Source organism: Sturnira hondurensis, unplaced genomic scaffold, assembly GCF_014824575.4.
Source record: "Sturnira hondurensis isolate 20B ecotype Veracruz unplaced genomic scaffold, ASM1482457v3 Scaffold0006413, whole genome shotgun sequence".
Lineage (NCBI taxonomy): Eukaryota > Metazoa > Chordata > Mammalia > Chiroptera > Phyllostomidae > Sturnira > Sturnira hondurensis.
The window spans coordinates 32,154,388-32,172,040 of NW_028079044.1; positions in this window are offsets into that span (position 1 = coordinate 32,154,388).

The following is a 17,653-nucleotide window of genomic DNA, read 5'->3' on the forward strand; positions in this document are numbered from 1 at the left end:
AAACAATGAGCTAAGAGATGAAAGATAAAAATGGCTGGATTTAATTTTTCTTACTTGTGAATTACCACTTACGATGGTAAACATGTTATTTAAATATTAAATATATTCAATATATTAAAATAAATGACACATTTTTAATATTGAATTAAATACATTAAAACAAAATTTAAAAGTGAAAATTCATTAACTTTTATCTTATGTCTTTGGGACAAAATGTAAAGTTCTGAAGGGGACATATGATAATATCTTAAGGTAAAAACTTTGTTTTTCTCCAGGGCTGAAAGTCTTAGAAACTTTTCCAAAAGCTGTTTCTTCCTACCCAGAGTATGAAGAAAGGATTAAAAAGGCCCAGTGCACCTCCTTTAGCAGGCTTAAAATTTAACATTCAAGGGGCCAAAGTATGAAGAAAAATAACTTCTTCACTTTCCTTAACTAATATCATCTTGCTGATGGCAGAAAACAAAAATACAAACAAACAAGAACCCTCAGACTTGCCACATAAAGGCCATTCTTCTTGCTAAAACAGTTTTTTCATTTAACTTTTTAGTTTTATAAATACACAGACAAGTCAAACTTCAGACTTATAGGAGCTGAACTAATGTTCACAAGGCTGGGGCCAGTTTTAATTATGCGTAAAGGACACAAACAACGTTTTGAGTCATACCATGTGAATGTGGCCCTTCCTGGCTCTGGGACTCTCCCACATGGCCGCACTGCCCCGCCCCAAGGTCAGTGGGAGTCACCTCCATGTTCTTCTGCTCCTTTGGCTCTGGACTCCGGATGCAGACTTTCTGGGCTCAAACTCTTCTGACTTAGAGATCTTCCTAACAGGGCAACCTTAAGCAAATTCTTTCCAACTTCAGCTTCCTCTATTGTCAAATCATCAACTGCTTCACAGGAATTAGTGATGAGAGCTAAATTAGATCACACTGCCCTCCTGGCTGGTGTGGCTCGGTGGACTGAGCATGAGCCTTTGAATCAAAGAGATGCCGGTTAGACTCCCAGTCAGGGCACATGCCTGGGTTGCAGGCCAAGTCCCCAGTCAGTGGTGTGTGAGAGGCAACTACACAGTGACAACTACACTTTCTCTTCCCTTGCCCTTTCTCTAAAAATAAGTAAATAAAATCTTTAAAAAAATTAGATTACATCCATGGGGCTTTGATGATACTGCCTCTCACACCAGCTATGATGAAGTTTGGGGGAATTTTAAAGCTCCCAAGCAGCCGTGGAAGAGACATTTAAAAAATGCAATAAAATGGGTGACTTTTAGACTTCTGGCCAAGATAGAGGCATAGGTACACATGCTGTGCAGTACCTGATGGGCAGGCAGGTGGAGAGGACTCAAGACAAGAGGGCAGCTTGCAAGTGGGCAGTACCACATTCCTGTGCAGATAAACTGGGAGAAACAACTAAGGACTGAGACAGACTGCCAAACCCAGGGTCCCAGCTCAAGGAGATAAGGCCTCAAAACATTTGACCGAAAACACCTGTGGGGGTTGAAGTGGCAGCAGGAGAAACTCCCAGCCTCACAGGAGAGTTTGTTGGGGAGACTCACAGGGTCCCAAAACGTGCACAAAACTACCTACATGGGAATCAGCACTAGAAAGGCCCAATTTGCTTGTGGGTAGCGGGGGAAGTGACTGAAAACTGGCAGAGAACAGAGCAAGCAGCACTGTTCCCTCTCAGACCCCTCCCCCACAAATAGCATCACAACACAGCCACCTGCGTTGCCCCACCCTAGTGAACACCTAAGGCTCTACCCCTTACTATGTAATAGGCATGTTGAGACAAAAAAAAAAAACAGCCCAAGTGGAACAACAGATCAAAGCTCCAAAAAAATACAATTAAGCGATAAAGAGATAACCAACCTCTCAGATGCACAGTCAAAACACTGGTTATCAGGATGCTCACAGAAATGGTGGAATATGGTCACAAATTAGAGGGTAAAATGAAGGCTATGAAAAGTGAAATAAAGGAAAATGTACAGGGAACCAACAGTGACAGGAAGGAAATGGGGACTCAAATCAGTGGTGTGGACCAGAAGGAAGAAAGAGACATTCAACCAGAAAAGAATGAAGAAACAAGAATTCAGAAAAATGAGGAGAGGAACCTCCAGGACATCTTTAAGTGTTCCAACATCTGAATCACAGGGGTGGCAGAAGGAGAAGAGGAAGAGCAAGAAATGGAAAACTTATTTGAACAAATAACAAAGAACTTCCCCAATTTGGCAAAGGAAATAGACTTCCAAGAAGTCCAGGAAGCTCAGAGAGTCCCAAAGAAATTGGACCCAAGGAGGAACTCACCAAGGCACATCATAATTACATTAGCCAAGATTAAAATGAAGGAGAGAATCTTAAAAGCAGCAAGAGAAAAGGAGGTAGTTACTTACAAAGTACTTGCAAAGCTGTAAGACTGTCAGCTGATTTCTCAAAAAAAACTTGCAGTCAAGAAGGGGCTGGAAAGAAGTATTCCAAGTCATGAAAGGCAAGGACCTACATTCCAGATTACTCTATCCAGCAAAGCTGTCATAGAATGGAAGGGCAGATAAAGTGCTTCCCAGATATAGTCAAGTACAGTTCATCATCACCCAGCTCTTATTACATGAAATGTTAAAGAGACACTTATACAAGAAAAATAAGATGAAAGGTATGAACAGTAAAATGATAACAAACTCGCCGTTACTAACAACTGAATCTAAAACCAAAATTAAGCAAACAACTAGAACAGGAACAGAATCACAGAAATGGAGATCACATGGTGGGCTATCAGTGGGGGAGGGCAGAAAGGTACAGAAAATTAGTAGCATAAATGGTAGGTAGAAAATAGACAGGGGGTGGTTAAGAATAGTATAGGAAATGTAGAAACCAAAGAACTTATATGTATGACCCATGACGTGAACTAAAGTGGGGAAATTCGAGTGGGAGGGAGTATGCAGGGTGGAGGGGAATAAAGGGGGGGATGGGACAACTGCAATAGCATAAGCAATAAAATTTATCTAATATAAAATAAAATAATAATAATGCAATTAAATGAATTAGAAATCACATACATGCACACATACAATTTAAGCTCAAAGTACTACTGAAGTACCCAGGCACTTTAATTTTTATATGTATTGACACTGGTAGCAATATGCACGCCATGGTGTGCTGGCCATACTTCCCATCAGACTGCCTCACACAGGGCCCAACACAAACAAACACACAATAAGTGCTATTGTGATGTTTATTGAGTCCCAGTAGGAAGAAAGTAGGCAGAGACTCCTGTAGAATGAATATTACCGCATTTTGCCACATCTAATGTGCACCTTTTTGCCCAAATTTTTGAGAGAAAAATAAGAATGTGCATTATACATGGGTAGTTTAATTTCATATCTCTATAAATGTTTTTAATTCTTTTGTTTATGCTTATGTGTTAAAAGTGTAACTCTAGAATGCAATAATGATAACTACAAAATAATACCCTGGAATACGATAACTGGTTTTATTTCTAAATATAAAGAAAATAAATTCAATCAAAACTTAAAACAAAAGATTTTTTTTCTGAAGTTTGGGCCAAAAGTTTTTTCCTGAAGTTTTCCCAAAAATTTGGGCCAAAAACGTAGGTGCACATCATACACCCTGGGTAACTTACATTATACAGAGTAACTCAAGTTCAGTGTCATCAGTTAATAAATAACCAGCATTCACTAACAATGGAACAAACATGAAAACTCCCAAACCATGACCACATGCATAACTCATATCTACTTAACTTAATAAAAGAAAATAAAGTGCTTCAGGAATCATTTCACTTTATAAATGAGAAAACGAAGGCAGAACTGGTAAAGGCCCGCCTCTGTATTAAAGGCACCTGGGAGAACTTTTGAAAACTACAGTTGCCCAATGCCACTAGGTTGGTCTCTGGTGCTGGGACAGGGGCGTGGAGATTTGTAAAAGCTGCTTGAATAACTCTAAAGTTCGGGGCGTGGTTATGATTTTCTGACTGAACCAATCACTGAACGAGGAGGCAGGTCTTGTCGGTGGGCGGTGCTCACCTACTGTCTCTAGCAGGACTTCTCGGTTATGTTGGAGACTTCACTGCGAGGCAGCATTTATCTTTGGAAACCCGAGATGAAGACATTTTGTGAAAATTAAATTCGGGGTAGAGGGAGGCCTATATTAAACAGCTGACTAATCAATCTAACTCATGCTGCAGATGAAGGGCCCTAATTTGCTTCCTCTAAATGCCTCCCTGGGTGTTGTGGGAACCCTGAGGGACAAGTGATAAGCCTGATGAGATGAATGATATATTGTGCTCTGCATAATATTTTAGATTCAGCAAAGAATTCAAGGCACAATTTTTTTAAAAATAAAATATCCTCTTTCATCCCTATTTCCAGAATTGTAATCAGAAATCTGGCTTTTATGATGTATTATTTTTCTCATTTGGTTTCCTTTGGAAGAGAATGGAAACTTTGAGTCTTGGCCACTCTTTCCCTCACATTCTGATTTCCCCATTTGGTGGGCCAGAGTGCCTCTTGTACTCTTTAATATCAACGGAATTAATATGCATTCTGTGGAAAATGTACAATGGAGATTTATAGACAAGAGAAACATAATGAAAATTAAGCTAACTGTTGATACTTTCTTAAAGGTAGAGGTGGTACATTTGATATGCTTGCCAAAATTTAGATTGGGGAAAAAGTGTTTAAATTTGCCATAGCTTCCTTTATTTCATTTTATTCAAAATATCAGTTCCTAGACCTCCCTTCCTAGAACCCATTCTGAGCAAGTGGGGAAGGTCTTAGGGGAGACAGGAACGAGTGGGGCAGATTTGATCGCATCATGAGCCAAACCGCTTCTGCAACCTGCTAGGGAAGAAGATGATAGCATGAGAAAGAAAAATTCTTGCAACAATTCTGCTGCCCATGTCTTCATTTCTTTTCTTTTTCTCACCTGAGGGCATTTTTCTGTAGCCTGTTAGAGATGGAGGAGGGAAGAGAGAGAGAGAGAAACATCAATGAGCTGCCTTTCCATTCATGCCCTTCCCAGGGACCCAGCCCTCAACCCTGGTATGTGCCCTGACCTGAAATCAAACCGTGACCCTCCAGTCTACAGGATGATGCTCCAACCAACTGAGACACATTGGAGAGGCCCTTTTTTTTTTTAAGTCCCCACCTGAGGACATGCTTATTGATTTTTAGAAAGAGAGAAGGGGAGAGAGAAACATCCATGGGATGCCTCCCGTAAGCGCCCTGACAGGGGATTAAACCCGAAACATTTTGGTGTGTAGGATGATGCTCTAACCAACGGAACCACCCAGCCAGGGCCGATGCCTATTTCTCGCACTTCATACTCCAGATTTCTCGTTCAGGATGACTTTAAATAGCACTGTCTTTGGAAAGTTCTTCCATCGTTTTCCAAATTAGTTTGGATCTCTGTGTAATATTATGCAGTTTTAAAGAAAACTATTCTGCTACATGGTACCTATCACAACTCTATTTGCTTAATGTGTTTTTCGTGCTAGATTGTATCTTGTTCTATTTCTAGCACCCAGTACCTAACACAGTGCTTAGCACGAATGAATCTGCCTTCTCCCACCAACACCACACACACACACACACACACACACACACACACAGAGAGAGAGAGAGAGAGAGAGAGAGAAAGAGATTGTTAGTCATTTTAAGTATTTGCCAAAAAAAAGGGGACAATATACTCATATTAAAACCTTGGTGACATCTTTAAGTTCTGCTTTATAAAATCCACAGACTACTCATCTTAATGCCATCGTCACAAAACCAGAAACCACTTTCTAAGGCGGCTATAGACGCACTGAAACTGTAAACATGGACTCAGACTCGGGCTCCGACCTTGAGTCTGCCCCTTGCTCGCCATCTAACTAATGTCACAAAGCCTCCGTGTTCACATCCACAAAATGGCAAACAGTGATGACACTAATGAGGAACTAACGAGTGACCCACCACAGACCATGGTTGTGAGGATGGAACACGATAATGCATCATTTAAAAGCCGCGGAGTGTCTGGCACAGCGTAGGTCCCTCCGTTAATGCTTGTCGCCTCGGAACTGCAAACAAGAGCAGCAGCAACAAGGCCGATTTTGTATAGAAGTTTCCAGGTGGAGCAGCCGGCTGCCCCCGGGGAGGAGGCCGGGAGAGTCTCTCATCCCCGCGGCTCCTCGCTCCTGAGCCACAGTTTCCGGTGCACCGCCTTTCATTCTACCTGTGGTTTCTGGAGTGACATCAGAGGTTTGGGGTCATTTGAATTAATATTCCCTCTATAATAATATCAGGTCATCTGAAACGTCTATTTTTTAGGTCCTGATTATTATAAAAAAATTATTCTAGGAACGACTGTATAAAATAATATGTTGGTATACTGACTGTTTTTGAAATTAGTACTAAAAATGTTTACCAAATATTATACTTAGGAACTCAAAACTTTGGTTGACTGGGCTCGCACGGCAGTATGTGGACAATCTTTAAGGCAAGAAGAAAAATAAAGTCTCTCTGATGTTAAACCGAGGTTAACGGTGCCAGAGGAGTCGCTGGAGCAATGCGTCAGAACTTCAACCCACCAGAAAGCCAAGTTTATCACAGTGGGTGCATTTAGTTTTCTCTGGGATGCGGATGTTTCTGGCTGAAGGTTGTGAACCCAGTGGCCCCAACAGTATTCAAGGCTTCCTGTAATCTCTTATAGTAAGATTATAGCTGACACCCAAGAGTATGTTGGGGGGAACTCGGCTCTATTGGAAATCTCTCTCTTGCATATTCAAAGTGCTTATATTCCTTAAGAACCTGAGAGATATCACTGTTAGTGAGGAACTGAGGTTTCTCACCAACTCATCCCTGTCCAATTCAACAAAGCCCTGTGTCTGCCCATCAGAGGTTTGTCAAGAAGAGGATGTAAGAGGAACGGCAAAAGGAATGACTGAAAGAGTAAACATACAGGGTAGGTAGGTACAACTGCTTAAAACAATCACCTTTCATGCTAAGCTGTCCTAGGAAATCATAAAATGTAAACTCAGAAAAAACATACTTTTATAACACAAATAGTGTGAACGGCCTGACTCTAATAGTGAATAATTTATATTTTTCACCTATCCTCCTAAATGAAGAGATTTCCTTCCTACATAAAAATATCTTTGTTCTTGTCTGAAATGTCATTTGTTTAAATATTAGACACACAAGCAAGTGGATAGAAAACATAAGACACACACTGAGCTTTCTTCAGCTCCTGAAATTTCTCCATACCGGAGTGAAAAAAAAATAGGAGACACATTTCATTTGCATTTTTCACCCCTAATTGAAGAACCAGTTCCTAATGGAAGAACATGAAGCTGAAAAGGCGCCAATGAAATAGCAGGGTTTCACAAGCCATGGGGCTGCTTTCTCAGTACGATGGATTTGTGGTTTCAATCAGAAAGTCTCTGTGGCTGGGAGAAGTGAACAGCAACTCAAATCAAACTTCATGGAGCTGTTCTGACAAGCAGGAGATACATAAACGTTTTCAAAACCATCAAGATTGTCAGGTAAGGGGACTGCATGCCTCTAACCCTGTACAGTGTCTCCCTCTTCATTCCTTGTTCCCCTGGTCAGCACCTTCAATGTAGGATGTAGTTATCTTTCATCCCAGGACAAACCTTAATTTGACATTGAATGCAAACTCTAATAAATCCCACACACTGCCCACCCCCCCCAATAAAACTAGTAGGCAGCTCCGTTCCTAATCTGAGCCTTTGAGCTAACTGAAAAGTCCTTAAAAAAAAGAAAAACAAAAGAGAGAAAAGAAGGAAGGGAAAGAGAGGAGAAAGAAAGAAAGAAATTGGGAAGAAAGGATGACAGGATGGAAGGAAGGAGGAAAGGAAAGAAGGAAGGGAGGGAGGGGAGAGATTAAAAACACAGGATGTTCCTTGGGGCGGTGAAGAGAAGTATCAGGCCGCCCTATAGAATAAGCGCGCCCTTCTAAATTCTCTAGTGTTACACGGTGCTCATTGTGTTCAAAGACAGACCGATTTTGTGATTGAGACAAAGCAATACTGATTCCTGAGTCTCAGCTCTGGGACTCTTCTTGCTCCCAGCCATCTCCCACTAGGCCAGACAGGAGGGGAAAGTGTTCATTTATTGCTCTATTATGACTGAAACCAGCACTATTTGGCAGTTCCTCTCCACAAATCTAATGTCAAAACTTCAATTTCTTGAAACAACAGGTTTGGTTAAGGCCAAACGCTTTGAGAGTAACTTTTTTTCCCTCCTGGTATTTCCATTGCCGGTACTAGCCAAAACCCAAACTACATGCCCAGATGAAAATAAACATAAATCAGGAAACCTGAGCAATGGTCTGAGCTTAGTATGAAGAGTAAACAAATGAGGACTCAGGTTAGCTGGGATTTTATCTGAACTGGATCCTTGATTTTTTTTTTGACCTGGTTACATCAAGATTTCTTTTTATTCTTTGGTTTCGATCCTTGATTTTGACATAAAATAAATTGTTATTGTATTGGTTCAATAAAACGTCTCCCCCATCCCTCCACCCCTGACAAGAAGTATCCAGAAATTCAGCCCACTCCATTAAGTATTAGGCAAATTCCAGCGACTGATGATATATTACAGTTATTTCCTCAGTTATTCCCAGTAAGAGGTCCAGCTCGGAAATGAGCTTTCTTTATAACATATAACAAAAGAAAACCTTGAGTCTTAACTCCCCCAATTACTCGTCCTTGGGGGAAAATGCTAACACCTTTTGTGAATGAAACCTCGACGTTAGAAGTAACCTTAATGTTACCACCATTTTTGTGTGTGTGTAGACTCAGTGGTCTTTTTTTTTTCTAATAGGGACAGGATGAAGCACATAAAAGCATTTATTAAAGGACATATTTTTGCCCAAAAACAAGCCCTGTGTCTGCCCCCACAGGATGTTGGTACTCTCCACAGACCTCGTGTTGATTACCCTCTGTGGGAAGTAGCGGTCAACTCTAATTAACTAATTTACTTTCAACAAGTGTTTAATTAGGGCCTCTGCCCATATGTTGTGCTCTTTTGAAGATTCTACACAATGTAGGAACTTTGATGAAAATACAAAGAATTAGTCTGATTCTCTGACAGAAGAGGCCTTCAAGCTTGTAGAAAGTAACCTGAAACAGTGGATGAGTATTAAGCTAGATAAATAAACATTGAACAACTTAGAAAGGCATTGAGCCCACCACCCCGAGGACAACGTATGTGCCTTCAGGGATTAGCACTGAAGAGAAGGACATGAAAACTGAAGTGCAATATTCAAGAGGCAAAATTGCAACCATTGATGGTAGATTGAGAATAATAATGAATTCTTTGACTATTAATTCTGTGTTATATAGTGTCTGCACTCTCTCTCATGCAGCGCTCATGAGAATTCTACAATCTAAACGAACGAATTCTACATTCATTTTGCAGGTGAGGCAACTGAGACCGAGGGGTTTAAGAACTGGCCCAGGTTACAGCTGGCAGGCTGCGGACTTGGGGTTCAATCCAGGTAAGTGTTAGAGAATTGCAGAGGTACCTTAAAGAGGTTCTTCTCAAATTTTGATGTCCATAGGGATCCTATGGACATCTGGTTATATTGCATATTCTAATTCAATGATTGGTTATGGGTGGGGTCTGAGATTCTGCATTTCTAACAAGTTCCAGATAATGCTTATGTTATTGATCCTCCAGCCACACTTTTGAGTAGCTGGGATGCAAAGAAAGAGTGAGGATTTCAACAAATTTAAATGTTGAAGAGAACATGCCAGAAGTTACTGAGAGTCCGAGAGGATCGGCAAATTAATCAATGACGTACAGCGGATGAAACTGTGGTGGCAGTTCTTAAGCCCAGGTCCCAGAGCCAGGCATTGTGACTTTCAATCCCTTACCTTTCGTCCCTCAAGCGCTAAGACTATCTAATCATAAAATGTGGATATAAAGGAAGTAATGGTTGCAATTGGAGTTTAACAATTAACTGCCTCTTCTTGGGGTCAGGGTCTTATTAAGGCTAAAACTGATTCCACACCACGTCAGTCGCCATCCTTGAAGACTGGAGCATAGGAAGTGGAGTAGGACTTTCAAACCTGCAGTTGCAGAAACTCTGCCACGTTAATGGGTTAGAATAGGAAGCTCAGTCACGGAGGTGTCACTGAGACAGGCTGGTGTGCTCCTTCCCCAGAGGGGGCAGAGCAGGCAGGAGTTCAGTGCAAAGTCAGGCTCTCTGGTTTGAATACCAGCATCACCTTCTAGCTTTTTGACCTCAGTTGAATTACTTAACTTGTCTGTGCTTCTGTTTATCTGTAAAGTGAACATCATTATAACACCTCCCCTGAAATTTTTTTGAAGTATTAAATGTGGTATCATTGAAAAGTGCTTGATACAGTTTCAAACATGTCACAAAGGCTATGCATTTCTTTTTAAAAATATTTTTATAAAGATTTTACTTACTTATTTTTAGAAAGAGGGGATGGGAGGGAGAAAGAGGAGGAAAGAATATTAATGTGTGGTGGCCTCTCATGTGGCCCCCACTGGGGACCTGGCTCACAACCCAGGCATGTGCCCTGATTGGAAATCAAGCCTGCAACCCTTTGGTTCACAGCCTGCACTCAAGCTGCACCAGCCACAGGGCAAGGCTATGTATTTCTTAGTCTAAATTGGTTTTGATCTGTGAAACACAGAACGAGCTTGGCCATAGTAGTGGAGAAGTAGCAAGGTAAAAATGAACCAAATCAAGGTGGAGAGGAAATCGGAGAAGCCCTGCTCTGCCACTACTTTGCTAACCTGGGACACTTCACTAGCTTTCCCTGAGCCTCCGTTTTGTCACCTGTAGAGAGGTGTTGAGTGAACTGGATATTAAAAGGGTTATGGTTCCATTATTGAGTGGGAAAGGAGAGGAGGGACATGGGAATAAGAATCACCTGCAGAACTTTTACTAAGGCTGCTCGATCCCACTGCCCAGATCACTGGCACCCCTCTGCCAACTTACTAAGTATCAGAAAAGACCTGAAAATCTGAGTTTTAACAAGTGCCTCATAGGATTCTGAAGTGTGGGTTCCCAGTCTTTGAAGAATATTGTCTTAGGTAATAGAGGACGAAATCCAGCTAGAATGGCAGTTTTTATAAATAATCTTTATATATGTGATCCAGATATGGATAAATACAAATAAAACACCCCAGGTAGTAAGAGGTCTTGTCTGAGTGCATGGAGTGTACTGAGTGCATGCTCTCCATCACACATGCAATAAATTAGTTCAGATATATGAGTGTGTATGAAATACCTAGTTTTCATAAAATCCCTGCAGACATTTTCGAGCTGAACTCCAAGTTATGTGAGCCTATTAATTTTCTGTTCATTTAAGCTCCGTTGAGCTGGGACTGTGGTTCCTCAAAGCCAAAACCACCCCAGCTAGTTCATGTAGTCTATTCTAGGCACTGTGGATTTAAAACAAGTTTTCCCCAAAAAGCTCCAGGAGGTGTCAGATTAGTAAAGTGATAAGTGTCAAAACAGATTCATAAAAAATGCTGTAGAAACACTGGGGAGGGACAGCAAGGTTTTAGGAGGGGGAGCCCGAAGTAATTCCTAAAAAGTGAGCCAATAAAGAGGGTGGGAAGGGCATTGCAGGCAGAGGCGCAGACGTGGGAGGCGGGGCTCTGCAGGAAGCTGGGCACCTCTGCCAGACCGAGGAGCGAAGATTAGCAGCGGGTCTGTTCTGGCCGCAAACAGTGACTTCACCTCCTCTGAGCACTGTGTGGAAGGGGTGTCTGTGAAGACACTGCCTTGAATCCCACAGACCTGGCCTCACACCTCAGCTCGGCCCTTTACCAGCTATGTGATCCTAGGTCACTCAACCTCTCCAAGCCTCCATACCCTCATCCGAAGAGTGAGCTTCATGCTGTCTAATTTGCAAGGAGTTTACATGGGAAAGATAATGAGTATAAAGTGCTTAGCACATTATTTTCACTATTACTTCAATTATGATGACTATCTGTGAGCTAGAAACACAAAAAGACACCATCCCTGCTCTTGAGATGCTTAATATGTAGTCGGCAAGAATGGGATGTGAGCAAATAGTTTTCTGAAAAAGGAAATGTCCAGGAAAGTGTGAGGAGTGCACCTTCTAAGACCTAATTTCATAATAAATGTTCAATTAATTTGAAAGTAATATAAACAGGTGAGCAAAATTTCATTTAAAATCATGGTTTCCACTCCAGCTGGTGTTGCTCCGTGGGCTGGGCACAGGCCTGCAAACCAAAGGGTCACCAGTTCAGTTCCCAGTCAGGGCACGTGCCTGGGTTGCGAGCCAGGTCCCCATTGCAGGGCATGTGAGAGACAACCACACATTGATCTGTCTCTCCCCCTCTTCCTCCTTCCTTCCCCCTTCTCTAAAAATAACTAAATAAAATTAAAAAATTAAAAAATAAAAATAAAATAAAATCACAGTTTCCATAGTTGCATGGAGACTTGATCGTAAGGAGAGGCAGCGGAGTGGTTAAGAACATGTGACAGTGGACGTGAGGAGAGAGGGTAAGCAGGGAAATAGCAGCTGGATAAAGAAACCAGACATATTTATGAGATATTGAGGAGTAGAATTGACTGGATTTGGCTCTCATGCCTCACCTATAAGTCTTGGGTGATCACATTTCTTGTGCAGGAATACTTAATATTGATGACATCCTCCAGCATCTGGAATACGAGAGGTCGAGCTTGTAGAATCATCGGTGTTTTCTAATCCTCATTTTCCTCAACTGATCTACCCAATGCTTGGCCGACAATTATTTAATTGTTGACCAAATTAATTATTTCTTCCCCCGTGATCTACATTATGAAAACAGGTATACCTTATTCTATTGCACTTTGCTTTATTGCACTTCACAGATGTTACATTTTTCAAAAACTGGAGGCAAGACATCCCACTGACAAAAAGATTACAACTCGCTTTATTGTGATACTTGTCTCAGTAGGGTGGCCTGGGACGCAAACCGTGTTACTTAGAAGGTGTGCCTGAATGCAACTTGCTGCATACTGCATTATGTTTGCCACTTATGTCTAAACTTTCCTCTATTCAGAGACTCTCCAAGTTCAGTCTTTAAGCTAGCAGCTGTTAAAAATGCAGATCCTTGGGTTCCATTCCAGACAGGCTGAATCGGAAACTCCGAGGCTGGGCCCAGCCGTCTGTGATGGAACAGCCCACCAGGTGGTTCCAAAGCACGCTGGGTTTTGCAGAATCGTGAGTCCACAGGAACCTTAAGTGCACCAGTAATTTGGAAAACTCTGGCTTGCTTAAGAGGAAACAGCTCCGGCAACACTCTGCCGTCCCAGGAAGACAAACCAGGGCTTCTCATGGAGGGCAGTGCGGCCCTGAGGATGAAGCAACCAAAGGCCCTCATCACAGGTATGGGTAAGAGCCAGCTGGGAGAATTACAGTGACTTCAGGCAGCTCTGAAGCTAAGTTGGCACAATCTGGGTCTTCTTTCTGAGGCACGGTGCAATGCTCAGAGGAGCCATGATATTTACTGCAAAGCTACCTAAGGATTAATCCAGTATCAAAGCTACCAGTCCCACTAGGAGAAAAACTGGGGCCCAGTGGGACATGTGAAAGGTAATCAGAAGGAAAAGCGTTCCTCTGACATGCTCCTCCTGCACACTGGACCATTGCACTGTTCTTACAGATAAGGCTACTCAAACTCCAACGGACAAAAGTAATAGCCCATCATCCCAGGTCAGTAGGTAGAATTTCAGGGGTCAACAAGCCATGGTCTTAAGGGCTCTGATTACAACTAGATCACCAGACAGATGCTCAATTGTCTACTGGCCTCTGTGGCACAACTCCATGCTTCTTGGGAAGAAGGGGGAGGGTTCCTCGGCTCTTTCTCAGAGAAAGGGAATTAATCCTATCATGACCCCTAGGTCTCAACCCCCAAATGCCCATTAGCTGTCTGACTAAATGCCATCCCCGGTGGGCTGCAAAGTTGGAGAATTGTTATGAAATCACTTCCTGACAGTTTTCAGAATGAAATTCTATGTACAGAAATATTTTCTTGCTCATTAAATCATTACTTCTTCATCCAGTGAGCTCTTTGGTTGAAGTGGTGTTGAAAACTTAATTTACACTGTCCCATCCCTGACAGTATGAAAACTATGGTTCCAAGACCCTCTTTGTCTAATGACAGAGGCTGTGTTGGACTCTCTAGCTAAGTGTCTGCAGCTGCTGACCATCAGCACTGCTTAGTTTCTCACAGTTCATCTCCTCCCTGACCCGCTAAGCTAATTGCACTCCAGGCCCTGCTCACAGTTAGACATCCATGGGCAGGATCTAGACATGCAGGACTCTCCAGAGGTCAAGTGGGAGACTTTTTATTTGTTTGCTTTTCTCCACTTTTAAAAGGAATTAAGCGCAGACAGAAAGGGACCCATAACCTCAGTGAATTCAGACCCAAGTCCTGTGGGGATGTCCACATTTTCTTCCACTGTTGTCTTCCCCTCACCACTGTTGCCTTCAAGACCTCTGGATGCTCAGAACACACAAAGCTCTAAGTGACCATGGGCAAGGTTTCGATCTTTGCAGCCTTCACTTTGCTCATATGTAAAGTGGGGCTAGTCGTGAAGATTAAATAAGTCAATGCATGTAAAATTGCGCCTAGAGTGTGGCGCTGGATAAATGCTAGCATTGAGGAAATGATGATGACAATGACAATGACTATAGCAGACTATTTTAATGTTCCTCCAAGATCCCCTGGGACCCCTTTTTATACAATTTCTCTGTGTATCCCCAGAGGCTTTTAAGCAATGACTATCGGGTGTAAGAGCATGAAGTCCCCAGGAGCCATTTGGGAGCACAAGGATGCTCCGAACCTAAAGAAACAAAAATGAGAGTAAAGGATCCTATTTGCTCTAACAGCGGGGCCCCAGCATACTTTTGTGCTGATGCTTCTTGGCTTGTGGTCATTAGCAGAGTCCCTGCTCCCACCAAAGTGCTAACAGCAGTGTAAGTGCCAGCTTAACCTCGTGGAGGAAGCCATCAGCCCCTGAGTGGGCTGGTGGCTTCAGAAGCTCAGTGGGGACAATAGCGGGGTAAGTCACTGACAGCTATGAGTAGCAGTGTGAACGGGTGGTAGAAGTTCAGACGACTGTATTTGTGAACTCTAGGTTCTCCCAGAATAACTAGGAAGATATGGAAGTAAGAAAAACGTCCACGAATAGTAAGTGAAGAAACAGAACCCAAAATATAACAAACTACTGAATCAGTATGAATCTTCTCCATGACTTTCAAAGTACAAAAGTGGGAGCTACAGAGCTTTCTGCCTCTCTGTGTCACCCTCATGCCACAGGACCACAGATGAGAAGCAGGGGAAGGGCTAGGAATCCTTGGTGGGCTGGCCAAGGGGGAACTGTGTGTTCTTTGCCTGGCCCACATTCTTCCTTCCATGTAGCTTAGGGGATCAGGAAGTGGTCACCAACAGCCTATGGAATGAACTCTGCCCCCCAGTGGCCTGTCAATCATCTGACACAACTGTCTCGAGACCACCTGTCCCCCACCCCCTGTTGTAGAATATGCCTGTGCAAATTATCGATCCCACTGGTATACGACATTAGAGAGTGTATGATAAATGATTTATACTGATGCTTTATTTTTTCTAAATCAGTTCAATCGTGTTCAGCCCTCCACAGCTTGTAGAAAATCTAATTGCAGTTATGCTTCTGTGAGTCCCCTTCCCTTCCTGTGATGGTCTGAGTGTCCTGGCCCTTCCTGGTAAAAGAAGTCTCTGAGCCTGTGGATTATATTCTGCCAGTTGTGATTGACCAGACCTTTGTGACTCACTCGAGAGCAGTTTCCTGTAGCAAAACTTTTTTCCATAAAGGTACGGATAATATCTGGGGAGGGAGGGCAGTGTTTTCGGTCACAATTACTGAAGTCAGCTGCGCGGTGTGGAAGCAGCCACAGTCAGTACTTAAGTGAATGGTCATGGCCACGTCCTTGCCAGATAGGATCATGGCGCAGAACCAAAAAAATGAAAGGGTTTCCTCCTCCTCTGGAGTCACCCCTGTTTGATACATAAAAGCATAAAAGCAACTATCTTTTCAAGTTTCCGTGCTCCTGTCTGCATCAATAAAGAAAGAATTCCTACCCTCTGAGAAGTATTGGAAAATTTTTTCTACCATTTCTTTACTCATTTTTCATCCATACCTCTCTTGAGATTTGAGGAATAACATGTGACTGTGAGCCTCTTCTGGGCTCTTCCCCCCTTTGGAGGTGTTGCGTGCCTCTATATCCCTCCATGCAGAGTCTCAACTTCTCTGGTCTTGTTTCTGTAGTGAGTTTACTGAGGTATGACCTTGCAGGGTCAGACAGTTGTGAAGGGGTCAAGTCTAGTTTTGCATCTCCTTCCACCTGTACCTAGTGAGTGAGCTTAGCTTCCCCTTTGCGATCACCATGACTTGTGTAAGCATCTCTGTTTTATCACAATTTCCCCCTCCTAAACCTCTGTGCCCTCCAGGATACCCAAGAATAAATGTAAGACTTCCATTCTAAATCATAAGTTGTTCTATAATTTCCAAATCTTAAGGCCATGAGCATCCCTTAGAGTGAAGGTGGAAAAATATAATTAAATAAGAAAGGTCAGGAATTCTGGAAGGCTAAGAACCTAATAATTTTTAATATTGTTGAAGCTATTGATCCTGGCACTCTAGATATATTACCTCACTTATCATTTCACAGCCATTTACAATTTATAACAACCTATACATTGTATGCTAACTTTAGATGAAAAATGTGTGACCAGAGATGTTAACTAATTTAGTATTGCTTATACAAACGAGTAAGCAGCAAAACCAGAATTTAAACACAGATGTCTTTGCCTCCCAAACCCATGCCATCCATCACTGTGCTATCTTAGCCACTAGTGAAGGGGAAACTAAAACAAGAAGCCATATCTCTTGAGAGACTACCTCTCTCAAGACAGGAGATAATTCTGAGTAGTAAAAACTACCCAAGAAAGAGAGGTAGTTTATCTGTGGCCATTGCCAAATTAGGATTGGGTATTCCATTAATCAACCATCTTCCAGCTCTTAGGAACCTGAACTTGGGCACATCCTAATTCACAATTTCTCACCAGAGATGTTCCTGGCCTAGGCCGGGATCGTGATCCACTCAGGGCTAACACAGCCCATCGATTAACTGACAGAGTGAAAACAAAAATAAGTAGGATTCTGATATAAAGAAATCTAAGGAGGGAGAACTTTCATGGTTCAACATGTCAGGGTTATATTTTATACTATCTTTACTTTGTCTTCTTAAAAAGCAATATTCTCAGTGGCCCCTTTCTCTACAAATCCCATAATGGTAGTTTTTTTTTTTTCTGGAAAAATTATAGAGCCATCAGAGTCCACTGAAAACCCGTGACATATACATTTTAATAGATATTCTAAAACCATTTCATACATGTTCTACTGGTTCCTAAGTACCCTCCCTCATAGCCACTAAACAAAACATTCAGTCTCCTCAAATAGTTCCTCAGAACAAATAACTCCACTAACTTTTAATGACAAGAAAGCCATGTGAGATATTTTCTCATTTATCTTCTTCAAAGCATCTCTATGTGGGTACCATATTGTAAAAGGATTTTCTTTGTAAATGCAAAATATTTACCTTA